This window comes from Triticum urartu, chromosome 3A, assembly GCF_056163025.1.
Source record: "Triticum urartu cultivar PI428250 chromosome 3A, HENAU_Tu73, whole genome shotgun sequence".
Lineage (NCBI taxonomy): Eukaryota > Viridiplantae > Streptophyta > Magnoliopsida > Poales > Poaceae > Triticum > Triticum urartu.
This window is the reverse complement of record NC_141875.1, coordinates 128,914,854-128,931,649: the sequence shown is the minus strand read 5'-3', so window position 1 is coordinate 128,931,649 and position 16,796 is coordinate 128,914,854.

Sequence of the window (16,796 nt, the reverse complement as noted above, 5' to 3'; positions counted from 1 at the left end):
TCCCACGATCATCCCCATGTACACTTCGACTACTCCCCAAGCCCCAAAAGGACATATGATAAGACCTCGACCATATGCCATGGGACACAAGGTGAACTCACTCCTCTTCGAACTGTATCTTCCCACATACGAGACATGGTTACTACCTCATGCATGGACCTTGTGTATACTCAGGCTCATACGGGATGACCATGGAGATTCGAAGGACCAAGGCCAAGCATGGAAGAGAAGATGGAAGAAACGACAAGAAGATGGAGCAGCTGCGGGCGTCATCCTGGACGTCCGGACCTCCCTCCGGATCATCCGAACTCAGCCGGATCATCCAGATGCCCTCCCGGATCATCCGGGTAATCCCACAGCCACGACACCCGAAGCTTGCAGAATCTTCCCAGCGAAGCCGGATCATTCGGACGAGGACCCGGATCATCTGGACGATGCCCAGATCATCCGGCCTTTGCCTGCGCGCATGAATTGGGACGAGGCCCGTGTACCCCTTCGCCCCTCACTTACCCCTTCGTGGCTTAGCACTATATATAGACCCCCTCCTCCTCCATTTGAGGGTTAGCATTGTGATAGCTCATTTGAGAGATAGAGCTACGCTCATCCATATCGGATCTACTCCACGAGAGAGACCGCGACCTCTATGGAGAAGATCCCTTTGGATTCAAGCCCCCTTTATAAGGGAAGATCCCCCGTGGATTCAAGACCTCCTCATGGAGAAGATCGGTTACCTCTTGTATCATCCGTTGTCGACTTTGGATCTTGTATCTTCCTTTGTGTTCATGGATTTAGCGCATGTGTGATCATATTTGTTGGTTTCTCATGTTCCTCTCGTGTCTTTCCCCTCGTTTCCATCCTCGTGTTCTTCGTGTTCATCACGGGATCCGCTCCCTTCGTGAAAGATCGGGCGATTAGGGTTCTACCCTACATCATCAACCGAAGTCCATACTTTGTTCCGATACATGGATCCCATCTCATATTTCATGGCCTCAAGCCATTTTGCGGAATCTGGGCTCACCATCGCTTCTTCATAGTTCGTAGGTTCATCATGGTCAAGTAACATGACTTCCAGAATAGGATTACCATACCACTATGGTGCGGATCTTACTCTGGTTGACTTACGAGGTTTGGTAGTAACTTGATCAGAAGTTTCATGATCATTATCATTAGCTTCCTCACTAATTGGTCTAGGTGTCACAGGAACCAATTTCTGTGATGAACTACTTTCCAATAAAGGAGCAGGTACAGTTACCTCATCAAGTTCTACTTTCCTCCCACTCACTTCTTTCGAGAGAAACTCCCTCTCTAGAAAGGATCCATTCTTAGCAACGAATGTCTTGCCTTCGGATTTGTGATAGAAGGTGTACCCAACAGTCTCCTTTGGGTATCCTATGAAGACACATTTCCCCGATTTGGGTTCGAGCTTATCAGGTTGAAGCTTTTTCACATAAGCATCGCAGCCCCAAACTTTAAGAAACGACAACTTTGGTTTCTTGCCAAACCACTGTTCATAAGGCGTCGTCTCAACAGACTTCGATGGTGCCCTATTTAATGTGAATGCAGCCGTCTCTAAAGCATAACCCCAAAATGATAGTGGTAAATTAGTAAGAGACATCATAGAGCGCACCATATCCAGTAAAGTACGATTACGACGTTCGGATACACCATTACGTTGTGGTGTTCCGGGTGGCGTGATTTGCGAAACTATTCCGCATTGTTTCAAATGTAGACCAAATTCGTAACTCAAATATTCTCCTCCATGATTAGATCGTAGAAACTTTATTTTCTTGTTGCGATGATTTTCCACTTCACTCTGAAATTCTTTGAACTTTTCAAATGTTTCAGATTTTTTCTTCATTAAGTAAATATACCCATATCTGCTCAAATCATCTGTGAAGGTGAGAAAATAACGATACCCGCCACGAGCCTCAATATTCATCGGACCACATACATCAGTATGTATGATTTCCAATAAATCTGTTGCTCGCTCCATTGTTCCCGAGAATGGTGTTTTAGTCATCTTGCCCATGAGGCATGGTTCACAAGTACCAAGTGATTCATAATCAAGTGATTCCAGAAGTCCATCAGTATGGAGTTTCTTCATGCGCTTTACACCAATATGACCCAAACGATAGTGCCACAAATAAGTTGCACTATCATTATCAACTCTATATCTTTTGGCTTCAACATTATGAATATGTGTATCACTACTACCGAGATTCAACACAAATAGACCACTCTTCAAGGGTGCATGACCATAAAAGATATTACTCATATAAATAGAACAACCATTATTCTCAGATTTAAATGAATAACCATCTCGCATCAAACAAGATCCAGATATAACGTTCATGCTTAACGCTGGCACCAAATAACAATTATTCAGGTCTAAAGCTAATCCCGAAGGTAGATGTAGAGGTAGCGTGCCAAGGACGATCACATCGACTTCGGAACCATTTCCCACGCGCATCGTGACCTCGTCCTTAGCTAGTCTTCGCTTAATCCGTAGTCCTTGTTTCGAGTTGCAAATATTAGAAATAGAACCAGTATCAAATACCCAGGTGCTACTGCGAGCTCTAGTAAGGTACACATCAATAACATGTATATCACATATACCTTTGTTCACCTTGCCATCCTTCTTATCCGCCAAATACTTGGGATAGTTCTGCTTCCAGTGACCAGTCTATTTCCAGTAGAAGCACTTAGTCTCAGGCTTAGGTCCACACATGGGTTTCTTCTCTTGAGCAGCGACTTGTTTGCCGTTCTTTTTAAAGTTCCCCTTCTTCTTCCCTTTACCCTTTTTTCTTGAAACTGGTGGTCTTGTTGACCATCAACACTTGATGCTCCTTCTTGATTTCTACCTCCGCCGCTTTTAGCATTGCGAAGAGCTCGGAAATTGTCTTGTTCATCCCTTGCATATTATAGTTCATCACGAAGCTCTTGTAGCTTGGTGGCAGTGATTGAAGAACTCTGTCAATGACACTATCAACATGAAGATTAACTCCCAGTTGAGTCAAATGGTGATGATACCCAGACATTGTGAGTATATGTTCACTGAGAGAAATATTCTCCTCCATCTTGCAGTTGTAGAACTTATTGGAGACTTCATATCTCTCAATCTAGGCATTTGCTTGAAATATTAACTTCAACTCCTGGAAAATCTCATATGCTCCATGACGTTCAAAACGTCGTTGAAGTCCCGGTTCTAAGCCGTAAAGCATGGCACACTGAACTATCGAGTAGTCATCAGCTTTACTCTGCCAGACGTTCTTAATGTCATTAGAAGCATCTGCAGTAGGCCTGGCACCTAGCGGTGCTTCCAGGACACAATTCTTCTGTGCAGCCATGAGGATAATCCTCAAGTTACGGACCCAGTCCGTGTAATTGCTACCATCATCTTTCAACTGTGCTTTCTCAAGGAACGCATTAAAATTCAATGGAACAACATCACGGGCCATCTATCTACAATAACATAGACAAGCAAAAATACTATCAGGTACTAAGTTCATGATAAATTTAAGTCCAATTAATCATATTACCTAAGAATTCCCACTTAGATAGACATCCCTCTAATCATCTAAGTGATCATGTGATCCATATCAACTAAACCATAACCGATCATCACGTGAGATGGAGTAGTTTTCAATGGTGAACATCACTATGTTGATCATATCTACTATATGATTCATGCTCGACCTTTCGATCTCAGTGTTCCGAGGCCATATCTGCATATGCTAGGCTCGTCAAGTTTAACCCGAGTATTCTGCGTGTGTAAAGCTGTCTTACACCCGTTGTAGATGAACGTTGAGCTTATCACACCCAATCATCACATGGTGTCTCGGCACGACGAACTTTGGCAACGGTGCATACTCAGGGAGAACACTTTTATCTTGAAATTTAGTGAGAGATCATCTTATAATGCTACCGTCAAACAAAGAAAAATAAGATGCATAAAGGATAAACATAACATGCAATCAATATAAGTGATATGATATGGCCATCATCATCTTGTGCCTTTGATCCCCATCTCCAAAGCACCACCATGATCACCATCATCACCGGCGCGACACCTTGATCTCCTATCGTAGCATCGTTGTCGTCTTGCCATCTATTGCTTCTACGACTATCGCTACTGCTTAGTGATAAAGTAAAGCAATTACAGGGCGATTGCATTGCATACAATAAAGTGACAACCATATGGCTCCTGCCAGTTGCCGATAACTCCATTGCAAAACATGATCATCTCATACAATAAATATAGCATCATGTCTTGACCATATCACATCACAAAATGCCCTGCAAAAACAAGTTAGACGTCCTCTACTTTGTTGTTGCAAGTTTTACGTGGCTGCTACGGGCTGAGTAAGAACCATTCTAACCTACGCATGAAAACCACAACGATAGTTCGTCAAGTTAGTGTTGTTTTAACCTTCTCAAGGACTGGGCGTAGCCACATTCGGTTCAACTAAAGTTGGAGAAACTGAGACCCGCCAGCCACCTGTGTGCAAAGCACGTCGGTAGAACCAGTCTCGCGTAAGCGTATGCGTAATGTCGGTCCATGCCGCTTCATCCAACAATACCGCCAAACCAAAGTATGACATGCTGGTAAGCAGTATGACTTATATCGCCCACAATTCACTTGTGTTCTACTCGTGCATATAACATCTATGCATAAACCTGGCTCAGATGCCACTGTTGGGGGACGCAGTAATTTCAAAAAAATTCCTACGCACACGCAAGATCATGGTGATGCATAGCAATGAGAGGGGAGAGTGTCGTCCATGTACCCTCGTAGACCATTAAGCGGAAGCGTTATGACAATGCAGTTGATGTAGTCGTACGTCTTCACGATCGACCGATCCTCAGTACCAAACGTACGGCACCTTCACGTTCAGCACACGTTCAGCTCGGTGACGTCCTGCGAACTCACGATCTAGTAGAGCTCGAGGGAGAGTTTCGTTAGCATGACGGCGTGGTGATGATGTTGATGAAGCTACCGTCGCAGGGCTTGGCCTAAGCACCGCTACAGTATGACCGAGGTGGATTATCGTGGAGGGGGCACCGCACACGACTGGGAGAGATCAATGATCAACTTGTGTGTTCTAGGGTGCTCCCTGCCTCCGTATATAAAGGAGCAAGGGGGGAGGCCGGCCAGCCCTGTAGGGCGCGCCAGGAGGAGGAGTCCTCCTCCTAGTAGGAATAGGACTCCTGTCTTTCCTACTCCTACTAGGAGGGGGAAAGGAAGGGGGAGAAGGAGAAGGAAAGGGGGGCGCCGCCCCCCTTCCTAGTCCAATTCGGACCAGAGGGGGAGGGGCGTGCGGCCTGCCCTAGCCGGCCCCTCTCTCTCGCTCCTCTAGGGCCCAACAAGGCCCATTAACCCCCCCGGGGGGGGGGGGTCCGGTAACCCCTCCGGCACTCCGGTAAAATCCTGATTTCACCCGGAAATCTTCCGATGTCCAAATGTAGGCTTCCAATATATCAATCTTTATGTCTTGACCATTTCGAGACTCCTCGTCATGTTCGTGATCAAATCCAGGACCCCGAACTACCTTCGGTACATCAAAACATATAAACTCATAATACCGATCGTCATAGAACTGTAAGCGTGCGGACCCTACGGGTTCGAGAACTATGTAGACATGACCAAGATACGTCTCCGGTCAATAACCAATAGCGGAACCTGGATGCTCATATTGGTTCCTACATATTCTACAAAGATCTTTATCGGTCAAACCACATAATGATATACGTTGTTCCTTTTTTCATCGGTAAGTTACTTGCCCGAGATTCGATCGTTGGTATCTTAATACCTAGCTCAATCTCATTACCGGCAAGTCTCTTTACTCGTTCTCTAGTGCATCATCCCGTAACTAACTCATTAGTCACATTGCTTGCAAGGCTTATAGTGATGTGCATTACCGAGAGGGCCCAGAGATACCTCTCCGACAATCGGAGTGACAAATCCTATTCTTGATCTATGCCAACTCCACGAACACCATCGGAGACACCTGTATAGCACCTTTATAATCACCCAGTTACGTTGTGATGTTTGGTAGCACACAAAGTGTTCCTCCAGTATTCGGGAGTTGCATAATCTCATAGTCATAGGAACATGTATAAGTCATGAAGAAAGCAATAGCAGTAAATTTAAACGATCAAGTGCTAAGCTAATGAAATGGGTCAAGTCAATCACATCATTCTACTAATGATGTAATCCTGTTAATCAAATGACAACTCATGTCTATGGCTAGGAAACTCAACCATCTTTGACCAACGAGCTAGTCAAGTAGAGGCACAGTAGTGACATTATGTTTGTCTATGTATTCACACATGTATTATGTTCCCGGTTAATACAATTCTAGCATGAATAATAAACATTTATCATGATATGAGGAAATCAATAATAACTTTATTATTGCCTCTAGGGCATATTTCCTTCACCTTTCCCTCCGTAACACCATTTTGTCTTTAAAAAACACAATGAAAAAATCAGGTATACCACAAACAGTTTACTAGAAAGAATCGTGTGGGATGCGATATAAAATATCTTGGTGCACCGTCTTGTCTGGCTTAAGCAGGAAGCTTCGTCATCTACAGTCCACCGCCCCCGCTTGAACCACACTTGCGCGCCAGTTTCTCATGGCACCGAGTGAATTTTTTTTGCCAGCGCGGAAATATCTATCTCCCCGCCCCTCCCTCCTACCAAAAGACACATTTCCACTATTCCTCCTTGCTTTTCAAGTTCAAACCTTCACTGCTGCCTACTGGCAGCTCAGCCTGCTCGCCGGCGACCCTTCTTGTTGCAGCGCCGCCTCCTCGCCGGCTACCCTTTTTGTTGCAGCGCCGCCTCCTCGCCGATGAACCTTCTTCTTGTAGTGCCGCCTCCTCCCCGGCGACCCTTCTTCTTGCTGCACGGCCTCCTCACCGCTGACCCTTCTTCTTGCTGTGGTCAGGCAATCCACACCCCACCCGCACCATCCTCCTCCTTTCCCGTCCCACATGCCCCGATTGATGGAGCGACACCTTCCACCGAAATCACTGCCCCCTCCTCCAATTAAGCGCTGTCCACAGCCATTTTACACGTAGTATAACATGGAGGTGAGTAGCATGTGGCCGCACGCGCGAACGAGGTCGCTATGGCTGACATGCGTGTCGAACGCCAGATCTTGGAGTAACACCTCGTCTTCGAGGCCACTGTCGACACCGCCGCACGGTCGTCTACTTTAAAATACAGTTTGTGATGTTTTCTCGAGGCCACCGATAGTGCCTTCTTGTGATTTGTCCTCTGTAATGTTAATATGCAATCTGATGTTCAGTTAACAGTTTGGTCCTCTAAAATGTAATGTTCAGTTAACACATTGGTCCAACAATTGCTACATTTCATAGTACCGTTCTCAAGCATTCTTTGTTTTGTTAACTGTCTTACTTCTAGTACATGTTTCTGTTATGCAATGTCGTCCTCAGTTAACTATTTTGGTTCATTTGGTCTACTGTCCATTTAACTATTTGGATCAGTTTTGCAATTTGATTTTCATTTGCTATGGGTACAATTTTGTATTGTTATGCATGTGACACTAATCGAATTTGGCTGTACTCAATACATATTCTACTGATAGTACGACAACTCTCAAATAACCTGATCAAGATCTTCCTTATGTGTGTTGCAGGGAAACAATGGGAGACACTGCGGTTTACCATCGAGGTTTGTTCAAGCAGTGTCCTTGGGCTGATATCACATTATTGTGCAGTTGCAAGAATCATTCTAATATTTAGGTTTCTTACAATTTGGTCTTGCACATGTAGGTCCTACTGTCAGAGGCTTAGACCCACTGTTCGACCCATTTTGCATATTGGGAAATGAGATGTCCATGAATATCAGTCAAGTCAAGAAACTCAGAAATATTGTTAGGATGAAGAAACTTACGATGAATAACAGCACGATCTTTATTTGCAGAATGAAGAAGACATCAGTCAAGTATAGGATGGTACCAACTCTTTTACCTTGTTTTTACCCCTTGCGCCATTTCAAAATTTACAACAATGGTTTATGCATAGCTTTTTTTCCAGTACTTTTCAAAGCAGTTCACCGATGATTACCTCTCAAACCACCTGCATGGTCAAGAGGCTAGGAAGGTATTCATTCAACACCCACGGTACAATATTGAAGTCTTGCTGAAGAGGACGAAGGTTTGGCGGGCAATTATCCATAGCCACTGGCCTAAAGTTGCAAGGACATTCAACATCACTGAAGGCTCAATATTTGCCTTCCTCTTCTATAGTTTCCCAGATGAGATTCATCTGTCTATTTACCGTGTATGATGCTACTTTCCAAAGGTTTTTGATGCTGCACGTGAAACTTGGTGTTGTTGTGTAATGGCGTAACTGAGTGCCAAAGCTATCTGATGTAATTCGATTATGAAATCCTGGTTGCTTTTATATGGATATGAAATATATGGCGTGTTTTATAAGAAATATCAGTTTGATTAGTACACGGATTATCAATAATAGGCTAATTACCCTGTTTATTGGGGTTTTCTATTGCAAACGGTTACTCAGCCAGCACCGTGGGCGATGAACTCAAACAACCCGCACGGTTTCTAGAAAGTAGGCGTGTTCGACACACGGCTTCCGACAGCGAACTGTTTGCGTTAGGCCACCTTGCACAAACGTTTCCACACAAATTCACCGTGTGGGATGTACATACCTACGAAAATGATTTTTTGGGATTCACCGTGTGGGATGTACATACCTACGGAAATGATTTCTGGGATTCACCGTGTGGGATGTACATACCTACGGAAATGATTTCTGGGATTCACCGTGTGGGATGTACATACCTACGGAAATGATTTATGGGATTCACCGTGTGGGATGTACATACCTACGGAAATGATTTCTGTTATTCATCATGTGGGATGTACATACCTACGGAAATGATTGGGTTTTGATGGCTCGCCCGATCACACACGGCCCTAGCCTGGGTCCCAGGAGGGCCTATCCCCGATGATTTCTGGGTCGTGTGGGAAGGACACCCTATCGCACACACTCACTTGGCGACGGCTCCAAATGCCGTTGCGGAAAGGGGTTTTAAACCGTTTGTTTAGGACGTCGCTGTACCAGTGATCATCATCATCTTCATACTTTAAAAACTAAGATTCAATTTCAGAAGAACCCTTAAAAGCAACAAATTCTTCTATTCGTTCCACATCATAGTAATCATATATACCATTAGCATAAGAAGCTAAGGTTTCATTATCATTAAAATTGCATTAAAAGGGAAGATGTGGAGCACTCATCCTAGAGCAACAAGTATAATCATATCTCAAGCATAGATTCCAAGCATACCATTTCAACATATTAATTTGATCCCATAAAAATTTCCCTTTATGAGTCAAGCGATAATCCCTAAAGTATTCATGTTGAACCAACGTTACTCCCATGATATAGTTGAATGGGGTTTTCTCAGGATTATCAAAGTAGTGCATAATATCTTTCACATAACGATCATCGAGGGTTTTAGGAGGTTCCCCATCTCCATGAGTACCAGGTACAACTAAAGATAGAGAACAACTTAGAACAATAAATAGAAACAACTTGGTGATAAAGCAAACAAGCACACACGAGAATATTCACCCCACACTATTGCTCCCTGGCAACAGTGCCAGAAAAAGGTCTTGATAACCCACAAGTATAGGGGATCATTTGTAGCCTTCTTCGATAAATAAGGGTGTCGAACCCAACGAGGAGCTAAAGGCAGAACACATATTCCCTCAAGTTCAATCAACCACCGATACAACTCTACGCACACTTGACGTTTGCTTTATCGGAAACAAGTTGAAACTATTTTGTAGATGTGATGCTAGAACTACTTTGCAAGAATAAAACTAGAAGTACTTTGCAAGATAATAAAAGTTAGGTGTTTAGTAAAAGGGTTTGTGTCAACAAGAAAGTTATTTGCCCCTAGGCAATCGATAACAAGTACCGGTAATCATTCTTGCAATTCTATAAGAGGGAGAGGCATGAGCTAACATACTTTCTCTACTTGGATCATGTGCGGACCCTACGGGTTCGAGAACTATGTAGACATGACCAAGACACATCTCCGGTCAATAACCAATAGCGGAACCTGGATGCTCATATTGGTTCCTACATATTCTACGAAGATCTTTATCGGTCAAACCACATAACGATATACGTTGTTCCTTTTTTCATCGGTAAGTTACTTGCCCGAGATTCGATCGTTGGTATCTTAATACCTAGCTCAATCTCGTTACCGGCAAGTCTCTTTACTCATTCTGTAGTGCATCATCCCGTAACTAACTCATTAGTCACATTGCTTGCAAGGCTTATAGTGATGTGCATTACCGAGAGGGCCCAGAGATACCTCTCCGACAATCGGAGTGACAAATCCTATTCTTGATCTATGCCAACTCCACGAAAACCATCAGAGACACCTGTATAGCACCTTTATAATCACCCAGTTATGTTGTGATGTTTGGTAGCACACAAAGTGTTCCTCCAGTATTCGGGAGTTGCATAATCTCATAGTCATAGGAACATGTATAAGTCATGAAGAAAGCAATAGCAGTAAATTTAAATGATCAAGTGCTAAGCTAATGAAATGGGTCAAGTCAATCACATCATTCTACTAATGATGTGATCCTGTTAATCAAATGACAACTCATGTCTATGGCTAGGAAACTCAACCATCTTTGACCAACGAGCTAGTCAAGTAGAGGCACAGTAGTGACATTATGTTTGTCTATGTATTCACACATGTATTATGTTTCCGGTTAATACAATTCTAGCATGAATAATAAACATTTATCATGATATGAGGAAATCAATAATAACTTTATTATTGCCTCTAGGGCATATTTCCTTCACCTTTCCCTCCGTAACACCATTTTGTCTTTAAAAAACACAATGAAAAAAATCAGGTATACCACAAATAGTTTACTAGAAAGAATCGTGTGGGATGCGATATAAAATATCTTGGTGCACCGTCTTGTCTGGCTTAAGCAGGAAGCTTCGTCATCTACAGTCCACCGCCCCCGCTTGAACCACACTTGCGCGCCAGTTTCTCATGGCACCGAGTGAATTTTTTTTGCCAGCGCGGAAATATCTATCTCCCCGCCCCTCCCTCCTACCAAAAGACACATTTCCACGATTCCTCCTTGCTTTTCAAGTTCAAACCTTCACTGCTGCTTACTGGCAGCTCAGCCTGCTCGCCGGCGACCCTTCTTGTTGCAGCGCCGCCTCCTCGCCGGCTACCCTTTTTGTTGCAGCGCCGCCTCCTCGCCGATGAACCTTCTTCTTGTAGCGCCGCCTCCTCCCCGGCGACCCTTCTTCTTGCTGCACGGCCTCCTCACCGCTGACCCTTCTTCTTGCTGTGGTCAGGTAATCCACACCCCACCCGCACCATCCTCCTCCTTTCCCGTCCCACATGCCCCGATTGATGGAGCGACACCTTCCACCGAAATCACTGCCCCCTCCTCCAATTAAGCGCTGTCCACAGCCATTTTACACGTAGTATAACATGGAGGTGAGTAGCATGCGGCCGCACGCGCGAACGAGGTCGCTATGGCTGACATGCGTGTCGAACGCCAGATCTTGGAGTAACACCTCGTCTTCGAGGCCACTATCGACAACGCCGCACGGTTGTCTACTTTAAAATACAGTTCGTGATGTTTTCTCGAGGCCACCGATAGTGCCTTCTTGTGATTTGTCCTCTGTAATGTTAATATGCAATCTGATGTTCAGTTAACACTTTGGTCCAACAATTGCTACATTTCATAGTACCGTTCTCAAGCATTCTTTGTTTTGTTAACTGTCTTACTTCTAGTACATGTTTCTATTATGCAATGTCGTCCTCAGTTAACTATTTAGGTTCATTTGGTCTGCTGTCCATTTAACTATTTGGATCAGTTTTGCAATTTGATTTTCATTTGCTATGGGTACAATTTTGTATTGTTATACATGTGACACTAATCGAATTTGGCTGTACTCAATACATATTCTACTGATAGTACGACAACTCTCAAATAACCCGATCAAGATCTTCCTTATGTGTGTTGCAGGGAAACAATGGGAGACACTGCGGTTTACCATCGAGGTTTGTTCAAGCAGGGTCCTTTGGCTGATAGCACATTATTGTGCAGTTGCAAGAATCATTCTAATATTTAGGTTTCTTACAATTTGGTCTTGCACATGTAGGTCCTACTGTCAGAGGCTTAGACCCACTGTTCGACCCATTTTGCATATTGGGAAATGAGATGTCCATGAATATCAGTCAAGTCAAGAAACTCAGAAATATTGTTAGGATGAAGAAACTTACGACGAATAACAACACGATCTTTATTTGCAGAATGAAGAAGACATCAGTCAACTATAGGATGGTACCAACTCTTTTACCTTGTTTTTACCCCTTGCGCCATTTCAAAATTTACAACAATGGTTTATGCATAGCTTTTTTTCCAGTACTTTTCAAAGCAGTTCACCGATGATTACCTCTCAAACCACCTGCATGGTCAAGAGGCTAGGAAGGTATTCATTCAACACCCACGGTACAATATTGAAGTCTTGCTGAAGAGGACGAAGGTTTGGCGGGCAATTATCCATAGCCACTGGCCTAAAGTTGCAAGGACATTCAACATCACTGAAGGCTCAATATTTGCCTTCCTCTTCTATAGTTTCCCAGATGAGATTCATCTGTCTATTTACCGTGTATGATGCTACTTTCCAAAGGTTTTTGATGCTGCACGTGAAACTTGGTGCTGTTGTGTAATGGCGTAACTGAGTGCCAAAGCTATCTAATGTAATTCGATTATGAAATCCTGGTTGCTTTTATATGGATATGAAATATATGGCGTGTTTTATAAGAAATATCAGTTTGATTAGTACACGGATTATCAATAATAGGCTAATTACCCTATTTATTGGGGTTTTCTATTGCAAACGGTTACTCAGCCAGCACCGTGGGCGATGAACTCAAACAACCCGCACGGTTTCTAGAAAGTAGGCGTGTTCGACACACAGCTTCCGACAGCGAACTGTTTGCGTTAGGCCACCTTGCACAAACGTTTCCACACAAATTCACCGTGTGGGATGTACATACCTACGAAAATGATTTTTTGGGATTCACCGTGTGGGATGTACATACCTACGGAAATGATTTCTGGGATTCACCGTGTGGGATGTACATACCTACGGAAATGATTTCTGGGATTCACCGTGTGGGATGTACATACCTACGGAAATGATTTATGGGATTCACCGTGTGGGATGTACATACCTACGGAAATGATTTCTGTTATTCATCATGTGGGATGTACATACCTACGGAAATGATTGGGTTTTGATGGCTCGCCCGATCACACACGGCCCTAGCCTGGGTCCCAGGAGGGCCTATCCCCGATGATTTCTGGGTCGTGTGGGAAGGACACCCTATCGCACACACTCACTTGGCGACGGCTCCAAATGCCGTTGCGGAAAGGGGTTTTAAACCGTTTGTTTAGGACGTCGCTGTACCAGTGATCATCATCATCTTCATACTTTAAAAACTAAGATTCAATTTCAGAAGAACCCTTAAAAGCAACAAATTCTTCTATTCGTTCCACATCATAGTAATCATATATACCATTAGCATAAGAAGCTAAGGTTTCATTATCATTAAAATTGCATTAAAAGGGAAGATGTGGAGCACTCATCCTAGAGCAACAAGTATAATCATATCTAAAGCATAGATTCCAAGCATACCATTTCAACATATTAATTTGATCCCATAAAAATTTCCCTTTATGAGTCAAGCGATAATCCCTAAAGTATTCATGTTGAACCAACGTTACTCCCATGATATAGTTGAATGGGGTTTTCTCAGGATTATCAAAGTAGTGCATAATATCTTTCACATAACGATCATCGAGGGTTTTAGGAGGTTCCCCATCTCCATGAGTACCAGGTACAACTAAAGATAGAGAACAACTTAGCACAATAAATAAAAACAACTTGGTGATAAAGCAAACAAGCACACATGAGAATATTCACCCCACACTATTGCTCCCTGGCAACGGTGCCAGAAAAAGGTCTTGATAACCCACAAGTATAGGGGATCATTTGTAGCCTTCTTCGATAAATAAGGGTGTCGAACCCAACGAGGAGCTAAAGGCAGAACAAATATTCCCTCAAGTTCTATCGACCACCGATACAACTCTACGCACACTTGACGTTTGCTTTATCGGAAACAAGTATGAAACTATTTTGTAGGTGTGATGCTAGAACTACTTTGCAAGAATAAAACTAGAAGTACTTTGCAAGATAATAAAAGTTAGGTGTTTAGTAAAAGGGCTTGTGTCAACAAGAAAGTTATTTGCCCCTAGGCAATCGATAACAAGTACCGGTAATCATTCTTGCAATTCTATAAGAGGGAGAGGCATGAGCTAACATACTTTCTCTACTTGGATCATGTGCACTTATGATTGGAACTCTAGCAAGCATCTGCATCTACAAAAGATCATTAAGGTCGTAAAACCCAACCATAGCATTAAGTATCAAGTCCTCTTTATCCCATATGCCATAGCCCACCTACTCAGGTTTAAGCTTCTGTCACTCTCGCAACCCACCATAAGCGAACCATGAACATATTGCAACACCCTACAATGGGGGCCCCTCTCGTTTGCGCGAGAATGTAGGGCACCATAGGACAACACCATACATAAAATATACAATCATACCAACCAAGATCACGATTAACCCACAGGACAAAACGGATCTACTCAAACATCATAGGATAACCATAGATCATTGGGAAATAATATATGGAGTTGAGCACCATGTTTAAGTATAGATTATAGCAGGGAGAAGAGGTGTTACACCGCTACATAAAGGGGGAGAGAGTTGGTGTTGACGGTAGCAAGATTGTTGATGTAGATCGCTGTCGGTGTCAAAACCGGCGGATCTCGGGTAGGGGGTCCCAAACTGTGCGTCTAGGCCGGATGGTAACAGGAGGCAAGGGACACAAAGTTTTACCCAGGTTCGGGCCCTCTCGATGGAGGTAAAACCCTACGTCCTGCTTGATTAATATTGATGATATGGGTAGTACAAGAGTAGATCTACCACGAGATCGGAGAGGCTAAACCCTAGAAGCTAGCCTATGGTATGATCGTTGTTGTGTATGTTGTCCTACGGACTAAAACCCTCCGGTTTATATAGACACCGGAGAGGGTTAGGGTTACACAAAGTCGGTTACAATGGTAGGAGATCTACATATCCGTATCGCCAAGCTTGCCTTCCACGCCAAGGAAAGTCCCTTCCGGACACGGGACGAAGTCTTCAATCTTGTATCTTCATAGTCCAGGAGTCCGGCCGAGGGTATAGTCCGGCCATCTGGACACCCCCTAATCCAGGACTCCCTCAGTAGCCCCCGAACCAGACTTCAATGACGACGAGTCCGGCGCGCAGATTGTCTTCGGCATTGCAAGGTGGGTTCTCCTCCAAATTCCGTGTACCTGTTGAATAAAGTCCGGTTTCTTGTAGATGTTGCGCTCCTTGGCTTCTACGCCTAATAATGGCCGCTTCCCACGTGTCAAACGAATATGAAAAGTCTGAGTGTTTTTACATTCACACCCCTAGCCGCATAGACAAGCTGACCTATTTAAGGGGACGAGGATTTAGATCCAAATCACATCTTCCCCCCTTCGCGAGTGTTCATCAGAGCGCATCCGACAAAGGTCCATTCCACCATGGCCAGCCGTCGTGACTCCTCCTCTCGCCCTTCCAGCCCTCAGCCTGGATATTGGGAGAGATGCTCCATCCCGCATAGCGAGCTAGTGACGCTCCAGACCAAGGGATTTCTCCCCCCGGCCTATATGGTCCCGGTTCGAGCCGACCTTGCCATCTATAATGGTGGAGAGCAAGCGGAGAGTGCCACTAATCCCTCCAAAGGAGAGCGGGTGTGCCTCGTCCCTTATTTAATAAGGTGGCTCGGATTTCCAATCCATCCATTTCTCCGGGGCTCCTGGAGTTCTATGGCCTCCAGCTACACAATCTCACGCCTGCCTCCGTATTGCATATCGCGTGCTTCGTAGCCCTCTGCGAGCTGTTTTTGGGTATCGAGGCTCATTTCGGGCTATGGAAAAGGCTATTCTGCCTCGTGCCCCGCTCTAAGGAGGGGTCAATGTATCAAGTGGGCAGAGCCGAAGTGTGGCGCGTCGCCGGGACCGGATATCTGTCCGGAACCCCAAAGAAGGCGTCCGAAGACTGGCCCTTGGAATGGTTTTATATAGAAGACGTCCCGCTGCCGGATCCTATCCGGATCGGCCTCCCTGAATTCGACAGTGCTCCCTTAAAGAAGCGCCTAAGCTGGCGTCCACGGAGCCCTCAGAGGGAAAGTGACAAGGAGATCATTTACCTGATGGGCCGAATAAGATTGTTAGCCCATTCCGGACTAACCATGATCGGGGTTATGGCTGAATGCATTATGCAGGGGGTGCAACCGCTTTAGTATAGAAGCCACCCCATGTGGGACTTCAACGGGGAGGACGACGCCACCCGCTACGGCCGTAAGGGGCCAGATTCAGCTGCCGCTCTACTAAAGATCTTGTCCACTTTGTATAAGGGAGAAGAGGAGGAATTTCTCCGCGTCAACCCACAGGGTGGATTCTCTATGCACAATCCCCCAAGCTGGGTAAGCGGTCGTATTTACTTGCCCATCCGTTTTGTATTCCCATTGTTAAATATTCAGTCTGATGACTTCAACGCAGGAACTGCGCCAGGCTGTTAAGGAAATAAGCAGCCCT